This window comes from Globicephala melas, chromosome 10 (assembly GCF_963455315.2).
Source record: "Globicephala melas chromosome 10, mGloMel1.2, whole genome shotgun sequence".
Taxonomy (NCBI): Eukaryota; Metazoa; Chordata; class Mammalia; order Artiodactyla; family Delphinidae; genus Globicephala; species Globicephala melas.
The window spans coordinates 35471987-35495507 of NC_083323.1; the positions used below are offsets into that span (position 1 = coordinate 35471987).

A 23521-nucleotide genomic window follows, 5' to 3' on the forward strand; every position below is an offset into this window, starting at 1 on the left:
TGGTCTCGTAGTTAGGTTTGACTACCAAGAAAAACGACACTAACCCTTTCTGAAATTTGCTTCTTCCTTTACCATCTAATTTGACGAGTCAAGTCAGTCTAACTAGTTAAACCATCTGTCAATATTGATGCCCCCCAATCTACACTATTAGAGCACTGCCCAACTTGTCTCTCATTCACTTCTCCTCTTGATTCTCATTACATTTAAATGAGGTAAAAGCAGAAAAATAATCATCCACACTTAATACAACCAGCTCATTCTTACCATTCAAAAGAAAAAGGCAACAGAGAAATTTTATAGTGAAAACACTAATGAATAATAGGAATCAACCCTAAGTTGAAAAAAAAGATGCAAAACTGAGAAAAGCAGTTTTTATTAAGATCTTAATTTAAACTCGAGAGTAAATTTTAACTAAATATAAATTAGGTTTTTTTTTAGTGTTCTAATAATATATGAATATTTAAAAATGCAAATAATAAAAATGAGTCATAACCATTAAAATAATATAGTTAGTGTCGTCCACATGTGGGTTGGAAAAGAATTTCCAGACACAAGGCAGAATGTAAAGAAGATAGAATTTATTAGAGGGAAGGGTGGCTGCCAGAAAAGCAGGCCGACTTCCTAGTAGTCTGGGAGAGTAGAGACCGAGCATGTGCTATTGATCAGTTTTTATAGGCAGAAAACAAAAGAATGGTCCTAGGTGAAATTTTCGTTTACTGACTGGTCAAGGCACATATACCTTCCTTCTATAGGGTGGGAGTGGGACAGGGCATATGCCTTTCCTAATTTGGGACAGGCCCTGTTGCCCAGGTGGGCGTCTCCCGGATGGGCTCAGGAATTTCTTAACCATCGCAACATGGTGGGGAGGGCTATTAAGAGTCCAGTAGGGGATGTAATGCTGAAACTTTTTCAGGCAGGGTCGTCCTTTGTCCTTGAAGCACCACTGTCCTTGGAGCACCACAGTTAGCAGTTCCCCAACCAGAAGTGATGAGATAAAATAAGAAAGAGAAATCATAGGCACATACCAAGTAAAACTGTTTCTTGTATTATAGGAAATTTCAAAGGAAATGTACATAACTTGTAACTCCTGTAATATTAGCCTGAGAAAGTCATGAGGAAGGCTGTGTAAGACATCATGCCTGCTTCACTTATCACCAGCTTGATATCTAGATATCAGGGTGGTCACACCACATCAACACTAACCCAATCTCCTGAGACAATAAAAAGAATATTAGCATAAGCTATTCTCTTAGTATTCTTCCATTTCAAACTTACTACAGCACCAACTGAGAACTTTACACACAAAAGCCCAAAATTTTGGTTCTCATTTTGTGTTTCAATAGGATGCCACCTCACTGTTGCTTTGTTTACTTAGAATATTTTTTAAAATCACTACCAAATATTATTTATAAAGACACATCAGCTACAATAGCAGTCACAGAAGCTCTAACTTGTAAAGGACACAAAGTTTCACTCTACTGGATACAGAGAATATAAAGAAACATTTAAGACGCTAAGTCCTGAAGGACTGCATGAGAATAACATGGCACAGCTGTGGAGGAAGACGTTTTTGGAGTTGTGGGGAAGCTTAGGAGAAACTCCACAGGGGCTCCAGGGTAAAAGATTGTGCAGTAGTTTAAAGAAAGATTAGAACCTGGGCAAATTAAACAATGATTTAGAAATGTGTCCGGAAGAGAAAAAAACCCAGCCTCTCCAGAGAAGAGAATAGAAAGAGAGAATGAGGTAAAAGGCAAAGTAGAGGGAGACAGATTTCACATTCAGTATTTAGACGTTTGTTTTTAACCCACATTTCCAAACCTTAGTTCCAATAGGAACAAGTAAATAATCCAAATTCCTTGGGCCGAGGAGACAATCTGAACAACAACTACAACAAGACCTAAGAGGTAAAAGAGTGGGTTCACTCTGGAAAATGTTATCACCTTCCTAGCTCATAGGTCAATAGCTGGGGAATGTTTCTAGGCATTGAAAGCAACTGCAGGATTTTAAGCATAATGACAATTTAAATGAGGCATTCAAATTCTTAAACATTCATATATGTTATTTCACTTAAATCACTCAAGAAAGAGTGGTATAGGCAAAGCAGTGTTGTGGAAAATTCATCTGGTTAAAACTTATAAAATCTATGAAAAGAAGCAGGAGATACACTAGGAGTCTATCACTTAGACTGTCGAGGAAAAAATCTGGTGCACTTGAGAGAAATAAAGAATTTTAAAGTTACCTTTGGAACCGGAGCACAAGTCAGCCAAATTGAGAGTCGTAGTGGACTTAACCATGACTTTTTGAGGACGACACCTCCTGCTTAGCTTTCCATTGGTCCTGAAGATGAAAATACAAAGAAATTCCAAACCATTAGATTCAGAAGCAGGCACCTCCCGGTTTGAAGAAAAGGAGAAAGCAGATGCTACAAGCCAAACACGGTATATAAACCAACGGTTTGCAAAGCTACTCTATCAGCATCACCTGAGAACTGATAGATATTCAAGTCACCTGGCTCTCCCCCTCATCTACTAAATCACTTACTCCTGCCGTAGAGCCCCTGAGTCTGCGGTTTAACAAGCTCTCCTGGTGATTCTGATGTATGCTCAAGTTTAAGAGCCACTGGTATAGCTAGTGTTATACAAGCAAGGGAAATCATTGAATTCAGTTCAAGATCTGAGAGAGCAGCTTCTTGAGAAAAGAGACTCAGTCAAAACTCCTAATTGGATCATTCCAGAGGGTAATTAAATACTTCAGTTTGCCCATGACCAAACAATGCAATCTTCTTAGAAATGACCCTCCTGAAAAGATATAGGAAGAGAAATTTAATACAAAACTCAATGTCAATAGTATTTTATAACACCAAATCAATTTGATTTTTTATTTCCCTCTCTTTGGAATTACCCATTGCCAACTCCTCCTCCTAAACACACAATCTGCTATATTACAAGAAAGAACTTTTATGCCCAGGGAAAGGAAGGTATTTGATAAAGTTTTGTTCTATCATAACATGTAGCAATACTTTCCTGCAGATTCATATTGAACTGAAGAATATACTCTATAATATTTCATTTAATAATATTTTTTATTAGAACCAAAAAACCCAAAATTAGCAGAATGAAAAATCATAAGATCAGATCAGAAATAAATGAAAAAGAAATGAAGGAAACAATAGCAAAGATCAATAAAACTAAAAGCTGGTTCTTTGAGAAGATAAACCATTAGCCAGACTCATCAAGAAAAAAAGGGAGAAGACTCAAATCAATAGAATTAGAAATGAAAAAAAAGTAAAAACTGACACTGCAGAAATACAAAGGATCATGAGAGATTACTACAAGCAACTATATGCCAAAAAGTGGACAACCTGGAAGAAATGGACAAATTCTTAGAAAGCACAATCTTCCAAGACTGAACCACGAAGAAATAGAAAATATAAACAGACCAATCACAAGCACTGAAGTTTAAAGTGATTAAAAATCTTCCAACAAACAAGCCCAGGACCAGATGGCTTCACAGGTGAATTCTATCAAACATTTAGAGAAGAGCTAACACCTATCCTTCTCAAACTCTTCCAAAATATAGCAGAGGGAAGAACACTCCCAAACTCATTCTAGCAGGCCACCATCACCCTGACACTAAAACCAGACAAAGATGTCACAGAAAAAGAAAACTACAGGCCAATATCACTGATGAACATAGGTGTAAAAATCCTCAACAAAATACTAGCAAACAGAATCCCATGGCACATTAAAAGGGTCATATACCATGATCAGCTGGGGTTTATCCCAGGTATGCAAGGATTCTTCAATATATGCAAATCAATCAATGTGATACACCATATTAACAAATTGAAGAATAAAAACCAAATGATCATCTCAATAGATGCAGAGAAAGCTTTTGACAAAATTCAACACCCATTTATGATAAAAACCCTCCAGAAAGTAGGCATAGAGGGAACTTACCTCAACATAATAAAGGCCAGACATGACAAACCCACAGCCAACATCATTCTCAATGGTGAAAAACTCTAACCATTTCCTCTAAGATCAGGAACAAGACAAGGTTGTCCACTCTCACCACTATTATTCAACATAATTTTGGAAGTTTTAGCCACAGCAATCAGAGAACAAAAAGATATAAAAGGAATCCAAACCGGAAAAGAAGTAGCTGTCACAGTTTGCAGATGACATGACACTATACACAGAATCCTAAAGATGCTACCAGAAAACTACTAGGGCTAATCAATGAATTTGGTAAAGTTGCAGTATACAAAATAAATGCACAGAAATCTCTTACATTCCTATACACTAATGATGAAAAACCTGAAAGAGAAATTAAGGAAACATTAACATTTACCACTACAACAAAAAAGAATAAAATACCTAGGAATAAACCTACCTAAGGAGACAAAGGACCTGTATGCAGAAAACTATAAGACACTGATGGAAGAAATTAAAGATGGGGGGCTTCCGGGAAGATGGCGGAAGAGTAAGACACGGAGATCACCTTCCTCCCCACAGGTACACCAGAAATACATCTACACATGGAACAACTCCTACAGAACAACTACTGAACGCTGGCAGAAGACCTCAGACCGCCCAAAACGCAAGAAACCCCCCATGTACCTGCGTAGGGCAAAAAAGAAAAAACAGAGACAAAAGGATAGGGACGGTACCTGCACCAGTGGGAGGGAGCTTGTGAAGGAGGAAAGCTTTCCACACACTAGGAAGCCCCTTCAGAGGCGGAGACTGCGGGTGGTGGAGGGGGAAAGCTTCGGCCGCCGGAGCCGCGGGGGAGAGCACAGCCACAGGGGTGCGGAGGGCAAAGCGGGGAGATTCCCGCACAGAGGCTCAGGGCCGACCGGCACTCACCAGTCCGAGAGGCTTGTCGGCTCACCCGCCGGGGCGGGCGGGGCTGGGAGCTGAGGCTCGGGCTTCGGTCAGAGCACCGGGAGAGGACTGGGGTTGGCGGCGTGAACACAGCCTGAAGGGGGTTAGTGCACCACGGCTAGCCGGAAGGGAGTCCTGGAAAAAGTCTGGACCTGCCGAAGAGGCAAGAGACTCTTTTTTCCCTCTTTGTTTCCTGGTGCGCGAGAAGAGGGGATTAAGATCCCTGCTTAAAGGAGCTCCAGAGACGGGCGCCAGCCGTGGCTAAAAGCGCGAACCTCAGAGACAGGAGCAAGCCGCGGCTAAAAGCACGGACGCCAGAGACGGGCGGGAGACGCTAAGGCTGCTGCTGCCGCCACCAAGGGGCCTGTGTGCGAGCACAGGTCACTACCTACACCCCTCTTCCGGGGAGCCTGTGCAGCCCGCCACTGCCAGGTTCCCGGGATCCAGGGACAACTTCCCCGGGAGAACGCACGGCGGCCCTCAAGCTGGTGCAACGTCATGCCGTCCTCTGCCGCCGCAAGCCCGCCCCGCAAGCCATGCCCCTCCCTCCCCCGCCCCCACCGGCCTGAGTGCGCCAGAGTCCCCGAATCAGCGGCTCCTTTAACCCTGTCCTGTCTGAGCAAAAAACAGACGCCCTCCGGCGACCTACATGCAGAGGCGGGGCCAAATCCAAAGCTGAGCCCCTGTGAGCTGTGAGAACAAAGAAGAGAAAGGGAAAGCTCTCCTAGCAGCCTCAGAAGCAGCGGATTAAAGCTCCACGATCAACTTGATGTTCCCTGAATCTGTGGAATACATGAATAGACAACGAATCATCCCAGATTGAGGAGGTGGACCTCGAGAGAAAGATCTATGATTTTTTCCCCTTTACCTCTTTTTGTTAGGGTGTATGTGTACGCTTCTGTGTAAGATTTTGTCTGTATAGCTTTGCTTCCACCATTTGTCCTAAGGTTCTATCCGTCCCTTTTTTTCTAAATACTTATTTTTTAATTTAATAACTTTATTCTATTTTATTTTATTTTACCGTAGCTTCTTTCTTTCTCTCTTTTTCCTTCCTTCCCTCCTTCCTTCCTTCCTCCCTCCCTCCTTTCCTTTTCCTTTTCTTCTTTCTTCCTTCCTTCCTTCCTTCCTTCCTTTCTTTCTTTCGTTCTTTCTTTCTTTCTTTCTTCCTTCCTTCCTTCCTTCCTACTTCTACTAATTCTTTCTTTCTACTTTTTCTCCCTTTTATTCTGAGCCGTCTGTATGTAAGGCTCTTGGTGCTGCAGCCAGGAGTCAGTGCTGTGCCTCTGAGGTGGGAGAGCCAACTTCAGGACACTGGTCCACAAGAGACCTCCCAGCTCCACATAATATCAAACAGCAAAAATCTCCCAGAGATCTCCATCTCAACACCAGCACCCAGCTTCACTCAACGTCCAGCAAGCTACAGTGCTGGACACCCTATGCCAAACAACTAGCAAGACAGGAACACAACCCCACCCATTAGCAGAGAGGCTGCCCAAAATCATAATAAGTCTACAGACACCCCAAAACACACCACCAGATGTGGACCCGCCCACCAGAAAGACAAGATCCAGCCTCATCCACCAGAACACAGGCACTACTACCCTCCACCAGGAAGCCTACACAACCCACTGAACCAACCTTAGCCACTGGGGACAGACACAAAAAACAGCGGGAACTACAAACCTTCAGCCTGCAAAAAGGAGACCCCAAACACAGTAAGATAAGCAAAATGAGAAGACAGAAAAACACACAGCAGATGAAGGAGCAAGATAAAAATGCACGAAACCTAATAAATGAAAAGGAAATAGGCAGTCTACCTGAAAAAGTATTCAGAATAATGATAGTAAAGATGATCCAAAATCTTGGAAATAGAATGGACAAAATGCAAGAAACGTTTAACAAGGACGTAGAAGAACTAAAGATGAAACAAACAATGATAAACAACACAATAAATGAAATGAAAAAGACTCTAGATGGGATCAATAGCAGAATAACTGAGGTAGAAGCACGGATAAGTGACCTGGAAGATAAAATAGTGGAAATAACTACTGCAGAGCAGAATAAAGAGAAAAGAATGAAAAGAACTGAGGACAGTCTCAGAGACCTCTGGGACAACATTAAACGCACCAACATTCGAATTATAGGGGTTCCAGAAGAAAAAGAGAAAAAGAAAGGGACTGAGAAAATATTTGAAGAGATTATAGTTGAAAACTTCCCTAATATGGGAAAGGAAATAGTTAGTCAAGTCCAGGAAGCACAGAGAGGCCCATACAGGATAAATCCAAGGAGAAATACGCCAAGACACATATTAATCAAACTGTCAAAAATTAAATACAAAGAAAGCATATTAAAAGCAGCAAGGGAAAAACAACAAATAACACACAAGGGAATCCCCATAAGATTAACAGCTGATCTCTCAGCAGAAACTCTGCAAGCCAGAAGGGACTGGCAGGACATACTGAAAGTGATGAAGGAGAAAAACCTGCAACCAAGATTACTCTACCCAGCAAGCATCTCATTCAGATTTGATGGAGAAATTAAAACCTTTACAGACAAGCAAAAGCTGAGAGAGTTCAGCACCACCAAACCAGCTTTACAACAAATGCTAAAGGAACTTCTCTAGGCAAGAAACACAAGAGAAGGAAAAGACCTATAATAACGAACCGAAAACAATTTAGAAAATGGGAATAGGAACATACACATCGATAATTACCTTAAATGTAAATGGACTAAATGCTCCCACCAAAAGACACAGATTGGCTGAATGGATACAAAAACAAGACCCATATATTTGCTCTCTCTACAAGAGACCCATTTCAGACCTAGAGGCACATACAGACTGAAACTAAGGGGATGGAAAAAGATATTCCATGCAAATGGAAACCAAAAGAAAGCTGGAGTAGCAATTCTCCTATCAGACAAAACAGACTTTAAAATAAAGACTATTAGAAGAGACAAAGAAGGACACTACATAATGATCAAGGGATCGATCCAAGAAGAAGATATAACAATTGTAAATATTTATGCACCCAACATAGGAGCACCTCAATACATAAGGCAAATACTAACAGCCATAAAAGGGGAAATCGACAGTAACACATTCATAGTAGGGGACTTTAACACTCCACTTTCACCAATGGACAGATCATCCAAAATGAAAATAAATAAGGAGACACAAGCTTTAAAAGACACATTAAACAAGATGGACTTAATTGATATTTATAGGACACTCCATCCAAAAACAACAGAATACACATTTTTCTCAAGTGCTCATGGAACATTCTCCAGGATAGATCATATCTTGGGTCACAAATCAAGCCTCGGTAAATTTAAGAAAATTGAAATTGTATCAAGTATCTTTTCCGACCACAACGCCATGAGACTAGATATCAATTACAGGAAAAGATCTGTAAAAAATACATACATATGGAGGCTAAACAATACACTACTTAATAACGAAGTGATCACTGAAGAAATCAAAGAGGAAATTAAAAAATACCTAGAAACAAATGACAATAGAGACACGATGACCCAAAACCTATGGGATGCAGCAAAAGCAGTTCTAAGAGGGAAGTTATAGCAATACAAGCCCACCTTAAGAAGCAGGAAACATCTCGAATAAACAACCTAACTTGCACCTCAAGCAATTAGAGAAAGAAGAACAAAAAATCCCCAAAATTAGCAGAAGGAAAGAAATCATAAAAATCAGATCAGAAAAAAATGAAAAAGAAATGAAGGAAACAATAGCAAAGATCAATAAAACTAAAAGCTGGTTCTTTGAGAAGATAAACATTTAGCCAGACTCATCAAGAAAAAAAGGGAGAAGACTCAAATCAGTAGAATTAGAAATGAAAAAGAAGTAACAACTGACACTGCAGAAATACAGAAGATCATGAGAGATTAGTACAAGCAACTATATGCCAATAAAATGAACAACCTGGAAGAAATGGACAAATTCTTAGAAATGCACAACCTGCCAAGACTGAGCCAGGAAGAAATAGAAAATATGAACAGACCAATCACAAGCACTGAAATTGAAACTGTGATTAAAAATCTTCGAACAAACAAAAGCCCAGGACCAGATGGCTTCACAGTCGAATTCTATCACACACTGAGAGAAGAGCTAACACCTATCCTTCTCAAACTCTTCCAAAATAGAGCAGAGGGAAGAACACTCCCAAATTCCTTCTACGAGGCCACCATCACCTTGATACCAAAACCAGACAAGGATGTCACAAAGAAAGAAAACTACAGGCCAATATCACTGATGAACATAGATGCAAAATTCCTCAACAAAATACTACCAAACAGAATCCAACAGCACATTAAAAGGATCATACACCATGATCACGTGGGGTTTATTACAGGAATGTAAGGATTCTTCAATATACGCAAATCTATCAACATGATACACCATATTAACAAATTGAAGGAGAAAAACCATATGATCATCTCAATAGATGCAGAGAAAGCTTTTGACAAAATTCAACGCCCATTTATGATAAAAACCCTCCAGAAAGTAGGCATAGAGGGAACTTTCCTCAACATAATGAAGGCCATATATGACAAGCCCACAGCCAACATCATCCTCAATGGTGAAAAACTGAAAGCAAGATCAGGAACAATACAAAGTTGCCCACTCTCACCACTCTTATTCAACATAGTTTTGGAAGTTTTAGCCACAGAAATCAGAAGAAAAGGAAATAAAAGGAATCCAAATCGGAAAAGAAGAAGTAAAGCTGTCACTGTTTGCAGATGACATGATACTCTACATAGAGAATCCTAAATATGCTACTAGAAAACTACTAGAGCTAATCAATGAATTTGGTAAAGTAGCAGGACACAAAATTAATGCACAGAAATCTCTGGCATTCCTATACACTAATGATGAAAAATCTGAAAGTGAAATCAAGAAAACACTCCCATTTACCACTGCAACAAAAATAATAAAGTATCTAGGAATAAACCTACCTAAGGAGACAAAAGACCTGTATGCAGAAAATTATAAGACACTGATGAAAGAAATTAAAGATGATACAAATAGATGGAGAGATATACCATGTTCTGGGATTGGAAGAATCAACATTGTGAAAATGACTCTACTACCCAAAGCAATCTATAGATTCAATGCAATCCCTATCAAACTACCACTGGCATTTTTCACAGAACTAGAACAAAAAATTTCACAATTTCTATGGGAACACAAAAGACCCCGAATAGCCAGAGCAATCTTGAGAACGAAAAATGAAGCTGGAGGAATCAGGCTCCCTGACTTCAGACTATACTGCAAAGCTACAGTAATCAAGACAGTATGGTACTGGCACAAAAACAGAAATATAGATCAATGGAACAAGATAGAAAGCCCAGAGATAAACCCACTCACATATGGTCACCTTATCTTTGATAAAGGAGGCAGGAATGTACAGTGGAGAAAGGACAGCCTCTTCAATAAGTGGTGCTGGGAAAACTGGACAGGTACATGTAAAAGTATGAGATTAGATCACTCCCTAACACCATACACAAAAATTAGCTCAAAATGGATTAAAGACTTAAATGTAAGGCCAGAAACTATCAAACTCTTAGAGGAAAACATAGGAAGAACACTCTATGACATAAATCACAGCAAGATCCTTTCTGACCCACCTCCTAGAGAAATGGAAATAAAAATAAACAAATGGGACCTAATGAAACTTCAAAGCTTTTACACAGCAAAGGAAACCATAAACAAGATGAAAAGACAACCCTCAGAATGGGAGAAAACATTTGCAAATGAAGCAACTGACAAAGGATTAATCTCCAAAATTTATAAGCAGCTCATGCAGCTCAATAACAAAAAAGCAAACAACCCAATCCAAAAATGGGCAGAAGACCTAAATAGGTATTTCTCCAAAGAAGATATACAGACTGCCAACAAACACATGAAAGAATGCTCAACATCATTAATCATTAGAGGAATGCAAATCAAAACTACAATGAGATATCATCTCACACCAGTCAGAATGGCCATCATCAAAAAATCTAGAAACAATAAATGCTGGAGAGGGTGTGGAGAAAAGGGAACACTCCTGCACTGCTGGTGGGAATGTGAATTGGTACAGCCACTATGGAGAACAGTGTGAAGATTCCTTAAAAAACTAAAAATAGAACTACCATATGACCCAGCAATCCCACTACTGGGCATATACCCTGAGAAAACCATAATTCACAAAGAGTCATGTACCAAAATGTTCATTGCAGCACTATTTACAATCGCCCGGAGATGGAAACAACCTAAGTGCCCATCATCGGATGAATGGATAAAGAAGATGTGGCACATATATACAATGGAATATTACTCAGCCATAAAGAGGAACGAAATTGAGCTATTTGTAATGAGGTGGATAGACCTAGAGTCTGTCATACAGAGTGAAGTAAGTCAGAAAGAGAAAGACAAATACCGTATGCTAACACATATATATGGAATTTTTTAAAAAAATGTCATGAAGAACCTAGGGGTATGACAGGAATAAAGACACAGACCTACTGGAGAACGGACTTGAGGATATGGGGAGGGGGAAGGGTAAGCTGTGACAAAGTGAGAGACAGGCATGGACATTTATACACTAACAAACGTAAGGTAGATAGCTAGTGGGAAGCAGCCGCATGGCACAGAGAGATCAGTTTGGTGCTTTGTGACCGCCTGAAGGGGTGGGATAGGGAGGGTTGGAGGGAGGGAAACGCAAGAGGGAAGAGATATGGGAACATATGTATATGTATAACTGATTCACTTTGGTATAAAGCAGAAACTAACACACCATTGTAAAGCAATTATACTTCAATAATGATGGAAAATATATATATATATTAAAAAAAGAAATTAAAGATGATACAAACAGATGGAGAGATACACCATCTTCTTGGATTGGAAAAATTAACATTGTGAAAATGACTACAGTACCCAAAGCTCTGCAGATTCAATGCAATCCCTATCAAGCTACCAATGGCATTTTTCACAGAACAAGAACAAAAAATTTCACAATTTGTATGGAAACACAAAAGACCCCGAATAGCCAGAGCAATCTTGAGAAAGAAAAACGGAGCTGGAGGAATCAGGCTCCATGGCTTCAGACAATACTACAAAGCTACAGTAAATAAGACAGTACAGTACTGGCACAAAAACAGAAACATAGTTCAATGGAACAGAATAGGAAGCCCAGAGATAAACCCATGTACATATGGTTACCTTATCTTTGATAAAGGAGGCAAGAGTATACAATGGAGAATAGACAAGTGGTGCTGGGAAAACTGGAAAGCTACATGGAAAAGAATGAAATTAGAACACTCCCTACCACCACACACAAAAATAAGCTCAAAATGGATTAAAGACCTAAATGTAAGGCCAGACACTATGAAACTCTTAGAGGAAAACATAGGCAGAACACTCTATGACATAAATCACAGCAAGATCCTTTCTGACACACCTCCTAGAGAAATCAAAATAAAAATAAACAAATGGGACCTAATGAAACTTAAAAGCTTTTGCACAGCAAAGGAAAACTTAAACAAGATGAAAAGACAATCCTCAGAATGGGAGAAGATATTTACAAATGAAGCAACTGACAAAGCATTAATCTCCAAAATATACAAGCTGCTCATGCACTGCAAGATCAAATGAACAAACAACCCAATCCAAAAATGGGCAGAAGACCTAAATAGACAGCTCTCCAGAGAAGATATACAGTTTGCCAACAAGCCCATGCTCAACATCACTAATCATTAGAGAAATGCAACTCAAAACTACAATGAGGTATCACCTCACACCGGTCAGAATGGCCATCATCAAAAAATCTACAAACAATAAATGCTGGAGAGGGTGTGGAGAAAGGGATCCCTCTTGCACTGTTGATGGGAAAGTAAATTGATACAGCCACTATGGAGAACACTATGGATATTCCTTAAAAAACTAAAAATAGAACTACCATACGACCCAGCAATACCACTCCTGGGCATATGCCCTGAGAAAATCATAATTCAAAAAATGTCATGTACCACAATGTTCATTGCTGCATTATTTACAATAGCCAGGACATGGAAGCAGCCTAAGTGTCCATCGACAGATGAATGGATAAAGGAGATGTGGCACATATATACAATGGAATATTACTCAGCCATAAAAACAAATGAAATTGAGTTATTTGTAGTAAGGTGGATAGACCTAGGGTCTGTCATACAGAGTGAAGTCACTCAGAAAGAGAAAAACAAATACCATATGCTAACACATATATATGGAATCAAAAAAAAAATGGTTCTGAAGAACCTAGGGGAAGGACTGGAATAAAGAGGTAGATGTACAGAATGGACTTGAGGACATGGGGAGGGGGAAGGGTAAGCTGGGACGAAGTAAGAGAGTGGCGTGGACATATATACACTACCAAATGTAAAACAGATAGCTAGTGGGAAGCAGCTGCACAGCACAGGGAGATCAGCTTGGTGCTCTGTGGCCTAGAGGGGTAGGATAGGGAGAGTGGGAGGGAGATGCAAGAGGGAATAGATATGGAGATATATGTATATGTATAGCTGATTCACTTTGTTTTAAAGCAGAAACTAACACATCATTGTAAAGCAATTATACTCCAATAAAGATGTTAAAAAATATATCTTTTATTATTATTATATTCAGAATTGCTCCTCTCCTAGACTTTGTTTTTTCAGCACAGGCCTAGCCAACTGTTTCTAAACTACTTTGACTAATGCTATAAAAAATAAAAATAAAAATCCATCTCATAGTACCTATGAATCTTTACTATAAGAAGGATCAATATTATATACTTGACTAAAGATATGATTTTATTTTGAAGTGTAGATTGTTCTAATTTCCCCATAGAACATCAGACTTTTCAAAAGAAAAAAAAATAAGAGAAAAACTAAAATCATTAAAGCTTTGATCTCTTACTCATTTCACTCAAAGTCAGGCTAGTTATAAAAGTTCTAGACATGCCACATTATGTTTTATTTCTGCACTATTACTTTACTTTTATATAGAATTTGGGAATCATATCAAAGGAAATATTTTAAACCATTCCAGACTGTAGGTTAGTGTGATGCAGCTTTTATTCGTTTATGAAATTTCCCATCCTGTAACTATCCAAGTTTTGTTAAAGTTGGTGATCTGAAAAAGAAGGGCCAGTTATCAAACATTCCCAAATTGTGAAGGTTTTTATGAAAAGATTCATCCTTCTGCTCTGATCTAATTGTTTGCTTTATGGGGATCCCCATAAAATTAGTCAAAGAAAACTTGTGCTTCCAAATAATGTATTTGCAAGCTCTTTTGCCAGGAGCAGAGGTGCTCAGAAACACCTTCATGAGAATCATCCTTTCATTGACAAGGAAATTCCTCAAGTTGTCAATTCAAAGTCATTTATGCTATATCTTGAGATTAGATCTTTCACCTTCTACTAAAAAGATGGAAAACATCTGACTATTACCATTACAATTGTTTCCTCAACTAGCCATCAAAACTTAAGGAGAGGAGGCTTCAAAATATTTAGATGTCACTAAAATGGTATTCATGCTTTCATAATGTAACAGGGTTATTGAAATGGTTTTTATATACAGAACATTATCACATTTATTCAATTTTATTATAAGTTTTTTACACACATAAACAATGGAAAGGAGAAATGAGATTTCAGAACTTCATATTTCCATAGTACACAGCCATATTGAGTAGCTGAACCTGTATTACACAAGTGATGTAGACGCCAAAGGAACAGCCATATTTTCATTTAAAATCATGCCAAAGTTAAAATTGTTACACCAGTAATGTTCTCTCACACTCATACTCACCAAATGTATCTTTTCCCCCATTCTAATTTTGGAGGGAAAGTTAGAAGCCTTAAAAAAGCATTGTTTCCAACATTTAAAATTTAATATCTTCTTATCCTCCTTCCCTTCAAACAAAAGAAGAGGAGAGCTCAAATAACTGAATTTTCCAAATTAGAAACACACACACACACACACACACACACACACACACACACACATAGAAGCCAGGACATATAGCACTTCATACAATTCAGGTAATCAAGAATGCTAGGCAATATTCAATGGCATGGCGTTAAGTAATAGATGAGTAATAGAGAATCTCTGAATCTGGATAGCAAGACTCAATATTACCAAAAAGTTAATTCTCTCCATTATACTTTATATATTTTATAAATCCATCTAATTATAATTAAAATCCATAGGAGATTTTCTTGTAAAACTTAATAAGATGGTGCTGATACATAGCTGTACTAGATAATGTGGGACAACACTCCAGATACAGGGAAAAGAAAACAACCCTATTTAATACTGGGAAAATTAAACAGAAAGGTAATTTGCAGAAAAAGAAATATATAGAAGATCCTTAGACTTTCCAGTGATCAGAGAACTGCAAATTAAAATAGTAATGGGATATCATTTTTCCACCCAATTCGTCCAAAAAATAAAAAAAAATTTAAAAAAACCAATACCCAATGCTGGTAGAGGTATAGTGAAATAGGCATCAACAGGTAACGTTTCACAGTACCTATCAAAATCTAAAATACTTACATGTTTTGACATAACAAATTCTTACTCAGAATCTATCCTTCAGAAATACTTAAACAGAAAGAAAAATATAAAAGTAGATTCAACGCAACATTTTTACAGGAAAGCATCAGAACAGTAAAGTTCCATGTCTGACAATGGATGACAAAGAGATGGCAATGTGCCCATGATATATAGGTTGTCTGTATTGTTATATTTTCAAAAAGAAACATTATGTACATATACATATATGCATGTTATTAAAAAATTTATAAATGCATAGGGAACAATCTGAAAGGATGTTAACAATAACATAAGCATAATAATAAAAATAACTAAGATCAAGTAATCACTATATGCTAGGTACTGTATTATATATTTTTTTATATATTATCTCAATTAATCCTCCTATCAACCTTGTGACTATGTGGGACTATTTAATAAATATGGAACCTGAAGATAAACATCCATGTTTCCACAATATTACACTGTGGAGTGGAAATAGGGATGAGGGTGAGTACCCAAGTAAGGTAGATTTATTTATACTTTTATATTGTTGGAATTTTAAAGAAAGCATGCATATGTTAGTTTACTAATTAAAAATAAAAAACCAAAATAGTTCTACTACAACACAGAACATGTTAAATACTACAAGCAATGTGGTAATAGGTTTCAAAGAAGAGAGAGAATAATTCTGACTGAATAATAAGAATCATTATGAAGGAAGTAATATTTGAAATAGGCCATGAAAGATGGGTAGGGTTTCAAAAGGTAGAGAGTACTTCAACAGACCCTCAAAAGGAATGACAAAAGAGCAAAAAATTAAGTACAAGATGAATACAGGGAACAGCAAAGAACTGCTTAATGGGATCTGAAGAAGTATTTAACAGAATAGTAAGAGAAAGAAGAATAGAGCTATAGGAGGGCTTAAATGATTCTGATATGTCCAAGAAATGACAAGGTAGAGTAGGAGATAAGGCTGAAGAGGCAAGAGGGCTTAAAGCATTTTGATTTACTTAAAAAATGACTAGAAAGTTAGCCCTTTGGATTAAACTAAAATACAGATTCTTCAAAGAGGTGATTCCCAACCTATAGGCCACAGATCTTTGGAACTGGGCAAGGTTTTTACAAGAGGTTCACAAATCCATAAACTCAATAACATTTTTAAAAAATGTCTACAGTCTAATTATCTTGAATTTTCAAAGTGGGCCTGCTTTCAGGCTGGATGTCACAATACAAAAGGTGATGTGGTCAGTTTCTTATTTTTTTCCATCTGAGGCTCTCATTTCTGCTTCCCCACTCCATAGGCTGTATCCAGGTCTTCAGGATTGAAACAGGGGAAGAAAAAGAGGCAAAGGACAAAAAAAAAACCTCCCTTGACTGGCACAGACAGAATTTGGTGTTGGTTTCCCTTAGGCTTGCCAATGCAAAAAAATATATATAAATATTCTTTCTACAGGAGCTTATTTATGGGTTCTTCAAAGCACTTCCATTGCTGGGGGCTCTCACTAGCAGTTGCCTTAGCCAAGGCTCTTCATCCTGTGGGTGAATGCCCTTTGTTCAAGATTTTATAAAAAAGATTTTATTTGGGGGTCACCTCATTCCTCTTGAACAAAAGCTTACATTTCTCCTGGAAAATGGATCATCCTTGGCCTGGAATAACTCTGGGCATACAAGTGTTCCCAAAGCTACTATGTCTCGTTGTTCTATTATGAGAGCCGCTCCCTGGCCACAGTCTCTTATATCTGGGCCTTCTCAGGTGCAGATATGAAACTATATTCATTCAGCCAACTGGAGACACAGGTGAAATTCTTCAATTTGTCTCTGAAGCCCCTCTAGGGCTTATGTAAGGAGGAAACAGCCTCTTCAAGGTGGAAGAAGGGGTCAACAGCATTCTAGAAATTCTTTCCATAGAGACCATGTGACTCTAAAAACCTAAAGTATTTACAATCTTTACAGAAAAATGTTGCCAATCCTCATCATACAGCATCAGCTCTTTGTGTCTGGCTTCTGTCCCTAAGCTTGCCTTAAAGATTCATGTGTGTTGTTACATATCTTTATGTTGTTTCAATTATTCACCCCTTATTATTGCTGAGTAGTATTCCACTGTATAAATATAACAATTTGTTTATCAAATCCTTTATGGATTAAAATTTGTATTTTTTTAAGTTTTGGCTACTAAAAATAATAGACTATAACATATATATTACAAATAATATAGAGTGCTATAATATAAGTAGAATGGTGTTTTTTAAAGGCTATATGGGTTTAATTCTACCAAAGCCCAATTTATCAGTGTTTAATGTTTAGTGTTTTATGTGACCAAAGGAATCTGCCTACTCCAAGGTTATAAACAATCTCTACTATTTTTTTTTAGAACTATATTTATTTTGCTTTTTCATTTATGTCTATAGCCCATAGCAAATGTATTCTTTGTAAAGCATTAAGTCAAGGTTTTTTGTGTTTTTTTTTTTAATTCGGCTATTCAGTTGTCTCAGCATCACTTGCTGAAAATTATCATTTCTTACAAAGACCTACCTTGGTAACTTTGTTGAAAATCAGTTAATATACCATGAGTGGGTCTAATTCTGGAATTGCTCTTCTATTCCATCAACTTATAGGTCAAGCAGAAATACTACTCCATTTTTTTTTTTCTTTGTAAAGATTGTTTTAGCTATTCTAGGTCCTTGGCATTTTCATGTAAATTTAAAACTATCATTCAAATTTCTACCAAAAGGACAAAAAGGATCTGCTAGAATTTTGATTGTTATTCCCTTGACTCTTCAGATGAATTGAGGGAGAATGGACATCTTGATAATGTTGAGGTTTCCAGTCTATGAATTTGGTATATCCCTTCATTTGTTTGTGTTTTCTTTCACTTCTCTCAGCAATGATTAGTAGTTTTCAGTTCACAGGTCTTGAACATCTTTTGTTTAATCTTACACATTTTATATCTTTTTATTTTATTGGAAATGCTTCTATATATTTGATTTTCTATTTCTTAGTTGCAGTATTTAAAAATACTATTATTTTCATAATGGCCTTCTACCCTGTGGGTTGCTAATTTGACCTAATTCCAAGAGTATTTTAGAAATGTCTTGTGATGTTCTACATAATATTGTCTATTTATATAGAGAGTTTTAATTCTTCCATTCCAATCTTTTTTTTTTAACATCTTTACTGGAGTATAATTGCTTTACAATGGTGTGTTAGTTTCTGCTTTATAACAAAGTGAATCAGTTATACATATACATATGTCCCCATATCTCTTCCCTCTTGCATCTCCCTCCCTCCCACCCTCCCTCTCCCACCTCTCTAGGTGTTCACAAAGCACCGAGCTGATCTCCCTGTGCTATGTGGCTGCTTCCCACCAGCTACCTATTTTATGTTTGGTAGTGTATATATGTCCATGCCACTCTCTCACTTTGTCCCAGCTTACCCTTCCCCCTCCCCGTATCCTCAAGTCCATTCTCTAGTAGGGCTGCATCTTTATTCCCGTCTTGCCCCTAGGTTCTTCTGACCATTTTTTTTCTTTCTTTTTTTTTTTTTTAGGTTCCATATATATGTGTTAGCATACGGTATTTGTTTTTCTCTTTCTGACTTACTTCACTCTGTATGACAGTCTCTAATTATGTCTCTTTTTTCCCTTGCATTCCTGGAGTGACTAGGACAATTTATTATTTCATTATTTGTCCTCCAAGTTATCCATTGTGCATTTTATGAAATATTGAAAACATAGGTCACTCTTTTCCAGATTCCTGTTTCTTCCCTAGCTAACAATAGAAGAAATGATATATATTTTTGGCTTTGGGTTTGGGTAGCCCCTCACTTCCAGTATCAGTTTCCCTATGAGTCAAGTGTGCTGTAATTACAAACAACTTCAACATCTCAATGACTTAATATTTTTCTTGTTCATGTTACATAAGAGCTGCTGGTTGTCTGAAGCTCTATTTAGCTGTGGTTCCACTCCACGTATTCTTTATTCTGATTCAGGTTGAAGGAGTAGTCCCAATTTGGCAAATACCCATTGTAGTGCCTTGTACTATTCATCTGTTAAGCTGAGAACTGTTTTCCAGAATCTACTTCCCTCTAAAGCTCGATACTAGAGTTGGCCAGAAGAAGATTTTGCTTTATATCTGCAAAGCAGAAGTGAAACTGTGGCCATTACTCTCTGCAGAACATCAAAGGAAGATACCATGATGGATAGATGAGGAAGTCAAAACTTTATGGACTCAATACAGATAGACTAGTTATGGATAGACTGGGTGCACTGTAATTTACTGTTGCTCTTTTTTGCTCTGCATTTAAGTACCCTTTCTGAATGTCATCTTGTTGACCAATAGTGGTGTCAGACTCACCAGTAAATATTTGGTTGTAGATGCACATGGCAAAAGACCTCCCCACAAACTTCCCCTTCTATGGCCAGATGTACTTAACTTCTGAGATACTTAACTTCTGATACTCAAAATCTCTGTCTATATCTTCAATTCTTCATCTCTTTCCACTAGGTAAGTTCTAATTCTTAAAATAAATTCCTCATTTTATAAAGCTCATATCAACGGTTCCCCTTTTAAATCCTGACTGATACACCCATTCTCTCACAGACAGGACATTTAAAGTAATCGTTTGGATGCGGCATAGATCATCACTCTTCACATACCATTGGCATTGGCCAAAACATATTACATGACCAAGCTGAACATCACTGATATGCAGAAGACTCCTTGAATGTGGGTATGAGGGTGTGAGTACTTGTCAAAATAATATAATCTACCATCCTTACCTATCCCTGAAGCAATCACTAGGTTATATGTTTGGATCTACTATTGAGAACCCTCAGAAAGGTTTGAGGATGGACACAATCTTACTTAAGTTACATGACTGACTAGATGGGAAGGATATTTTCCAGAGTGAATTCAAGATATGGCTACAAGAAAACAAGGAAAATCTGTAAGAAGCAGTGATTCACAGGTGTTCACCATGATTAACTGGTAACAAATAAAATAGTTGTTCATTTCATAGTAAAGTTTCAACGGTCCTTAAATAATCTTTCCACATTCCTTTTTAAAAATCCAGAATCAAAGAGCTCCTTGGAGTGATGTCAGCAACAGAGCTGAACAAAACACCCTCTTGTATCCCTTCCCCAACAATAATTTGGCATCCATCCGCAGATAAAAGTACCTTTGTGGGAGCTACAGGATTCAACACAATATGCCACAGGACCCAGAAGGAGACTTGCCCATCCATGCACTGGGTAACAGGCACACAGACCTCAGTCGTAGCTGTGGACCCTGCAGTGTCTTATGAACTGGCTTCAGCCCCTCTCCGCCACAGTCCAGGAGCCTTTGGAGAACACTGTCTTAGACAATCACCCACAGACAAAGAGCTTTTGTGGAAGTATAGCTTTCCAGTGTAGAAGTTTCAGAAAACCATTGGAGAAAAAAAATAAGTTTGGACACATTAGAGAGAGTAAGAGGAAGAGTTTGACTTTATCTGCATTATCCTCTCCCCCGACATGGCACTGCTCAGTGCCAAGAGAGATCACTTCAGCCTGTGATTTCTCCTGCAGGGAAAGGTAAAAGTGTGTGAGTGAGTATCTGGCTTCCCCAGCTGTACAGGATCTTGCCAAAGAGGCCCATTTCTCTCTCACCCCATCCATGAGTTATATAACTGGGAAGTGAGAAAGACTGAGAAAGCAGCAGATAGGACCTTCAGAAGGTGTTAAATGGACATGGATCCTACAAATTACATTACAGACTCTATTAATAAGGTTGCTCATGAGCCACTGGGGATGCCTGGTGCATAGATCCCCCAACCAGGCAACGGGCACCCCCAGTGCTCTATACATTTTACTCATATATACCGCCATCCTGTAGCCAGCTCCTTATGCATGCTACCAACAGTAATTACAGCAAGGTTTGACAGACACCTAGTGAGCATTTTCAGAAATCCAGCCAGAATCTGTGGGCCAGGGACAAACAACAAACTTGAGCTTTACCTCTGCCCTTGGGAAAGTAAAAGGGAGGCTGTCAGCACCCAGGCTGGTGCTTTGCAGAACTGAGAAAAGGTATATAAGCTTAAGTATTCTGTCACAAGAGTGAGCAAGAAACATCAAGCAGGCATATCCACAGGAGGTCTGAGAAAGCCTCAGAATTTCTAGCAGTTGATAGAAGGTATTTCTTTCCCAAATAGAAGGTATTTCTTACCCAAAGTGAGTTAATGGAGACTAGAAGAGATAATCACTACTTCAAATGTGAAGACAGCAACGCAAGACTTCAAGAAAAGTGAAAAATCAAAGAAAGAACACACCACCAAAAGATCACAATAATCTTCCAGTAATTGACTACAAAGACATGGAGATGTGCAGTTTACCGAAGAATTCAAAATATCTGCTTTAAGGAAAGTCAATGAGCTACAAGAAAACACAGAAACAATTCAATAAAATAATGAAAATGATACATGAAAAAAATGAAAAGTTTAATTAAGGGATAGAAATCATGAAAAAGAACCAAACACAAATTCTGGAGCTGAAGAATACAATGACTGAAGTAGGAAAAAAATGTAATAGAGAGCATCAACAGAAGAATCAAGCAGAAGAAAGAATCTGTGAATTAGAGTTCAGGACCTTTGAAGTTGTCTAATCAGATGAGAATAAAGATAGAAGAATAAAAAAGAGTGAAGAAAGACTACATGGTCTGTAGGATACCATCAAAAGTAATAATCTTCAAATTATTGTAGTCCTAGGAAGGAGAAGAGAGGGAGAAGGGGAAAGAAAACTTATTTTAAAAAAATAATGGCTGAGAGCTTTCCAAATTGGGGAGAGATTTGGTATCCACAATTCATGAAGCTCATAGGTCACCAAACAAACTCAATTTAAAGAGATCTTCTTACTGCAAAAAAAAAAAAAAAAAAAAAGAGAGATCTTCTCCAAGACATGTTACTATAAATCAAAGACAAAGAAAGTATCTTAAAAGCAACAAAAGTAGCTTGTACCTAACAAGGGCACCCCCATATAGCTATAAGCATATTTCTCCACAGAAACCTTACAGACCAGGAGAGAGTGGGCTGCTAAATTTAATGTGCTGGAGAGAGAAAAAAAAAAAAAAAACTACCAACCAGAATACCAGCAAAATTTTTCTTTGGAAATGAAGGAGAGATAAAGACTTCCCAGATAAATAAAAGCTGGTGGAGTTCATCACCACTAGACCTGCTTTATAAGAAATATTGAAAGGAATTCTTCAAGCTGAAAATAAAGGACACCAATCAGTAACATAAAATATATGAAAATATTTTTTAAAAAGAAAAAAATCTCCTGTTGGAATGCTGGCAGCAAATTGAGAGGTAAGGTTAGTAATGAGGGGCCAACTCCAAGGTTTAGGGTGATGGAACAGCACTGAGCTGCCCATCTGTGTGGTCCAGTTCCTTTTCCTTATTCAGCAGATGATTACTGAGCTCCTCCTCTCTGGAACCTGTGCGAGGATTGTATCAGAAGTAAAGGGGTGAATGAGAGGCTGTCTCTGACTTATGTAACTGACAACATAGGGTCCTACCCTTCCAGTTCCCTATCCCTCAAGTACTCTCTAAGCTTTAATCATACAAATGGTTCAGCATGTAACACTGATTTCGGCATGACCTGGGCAGTGCTGGTTTTGCAATTTAGTAGTTGTATTACTTTGGACAATCTGTTTGAACTCACTGAATTTCCATTTCCTCATCTGAAAAGTAGGGTTTATAACACTCACTTCTTCAGAAGATTATTATGAGAGTTAGAGATGGTTTACATCAAGAACTTAGAACAGAGTCAGATATACACTAAGTGGTCAATACTCAGTACAGTTATTAATATGTTCATTGTAATCAGGCTTTTGAGTTATTAACAATAACAAATACCATTATTTGGAATATTATTCAGCCATGAGAAAGGAGGTTATCCTGCCATTTGCAACAACGTGGATGGACCTTGAGCACATTATTTTAAGTGAGTACAGTATGATATCACTTATATGTGAAATCTAAAAGAGCCAAACCTGTAAAAAACAGAGAGGAAATGGTGTTTACCACGGGGGGATAAGATTGATGGAGTTTAA

General features: G+C 38.0%; 1 protein-coding gene across 1 annotated transcript in view; it reads right to left on the reverse strand.

Moving 5' to 3' along the window:
* TMTC2 (transmembrane O-mannosyltransferase targeting cadherins 2) overlaps positions 1 to 23521 on the reverse strand; it is an 852682-nt gene that overhangs the window by 201265 nt on the left and 627896 nt on the right. The window contains exon 13 of the transcript XR_009565442.1: positions 2240 to 2337. The gene's annotated coding sequence lies outside the window, so the exon portion shown is untranslated. The remainder of the gene's footprint in view (positions 1 to 2239; positions 2338 to 23521) is intronic.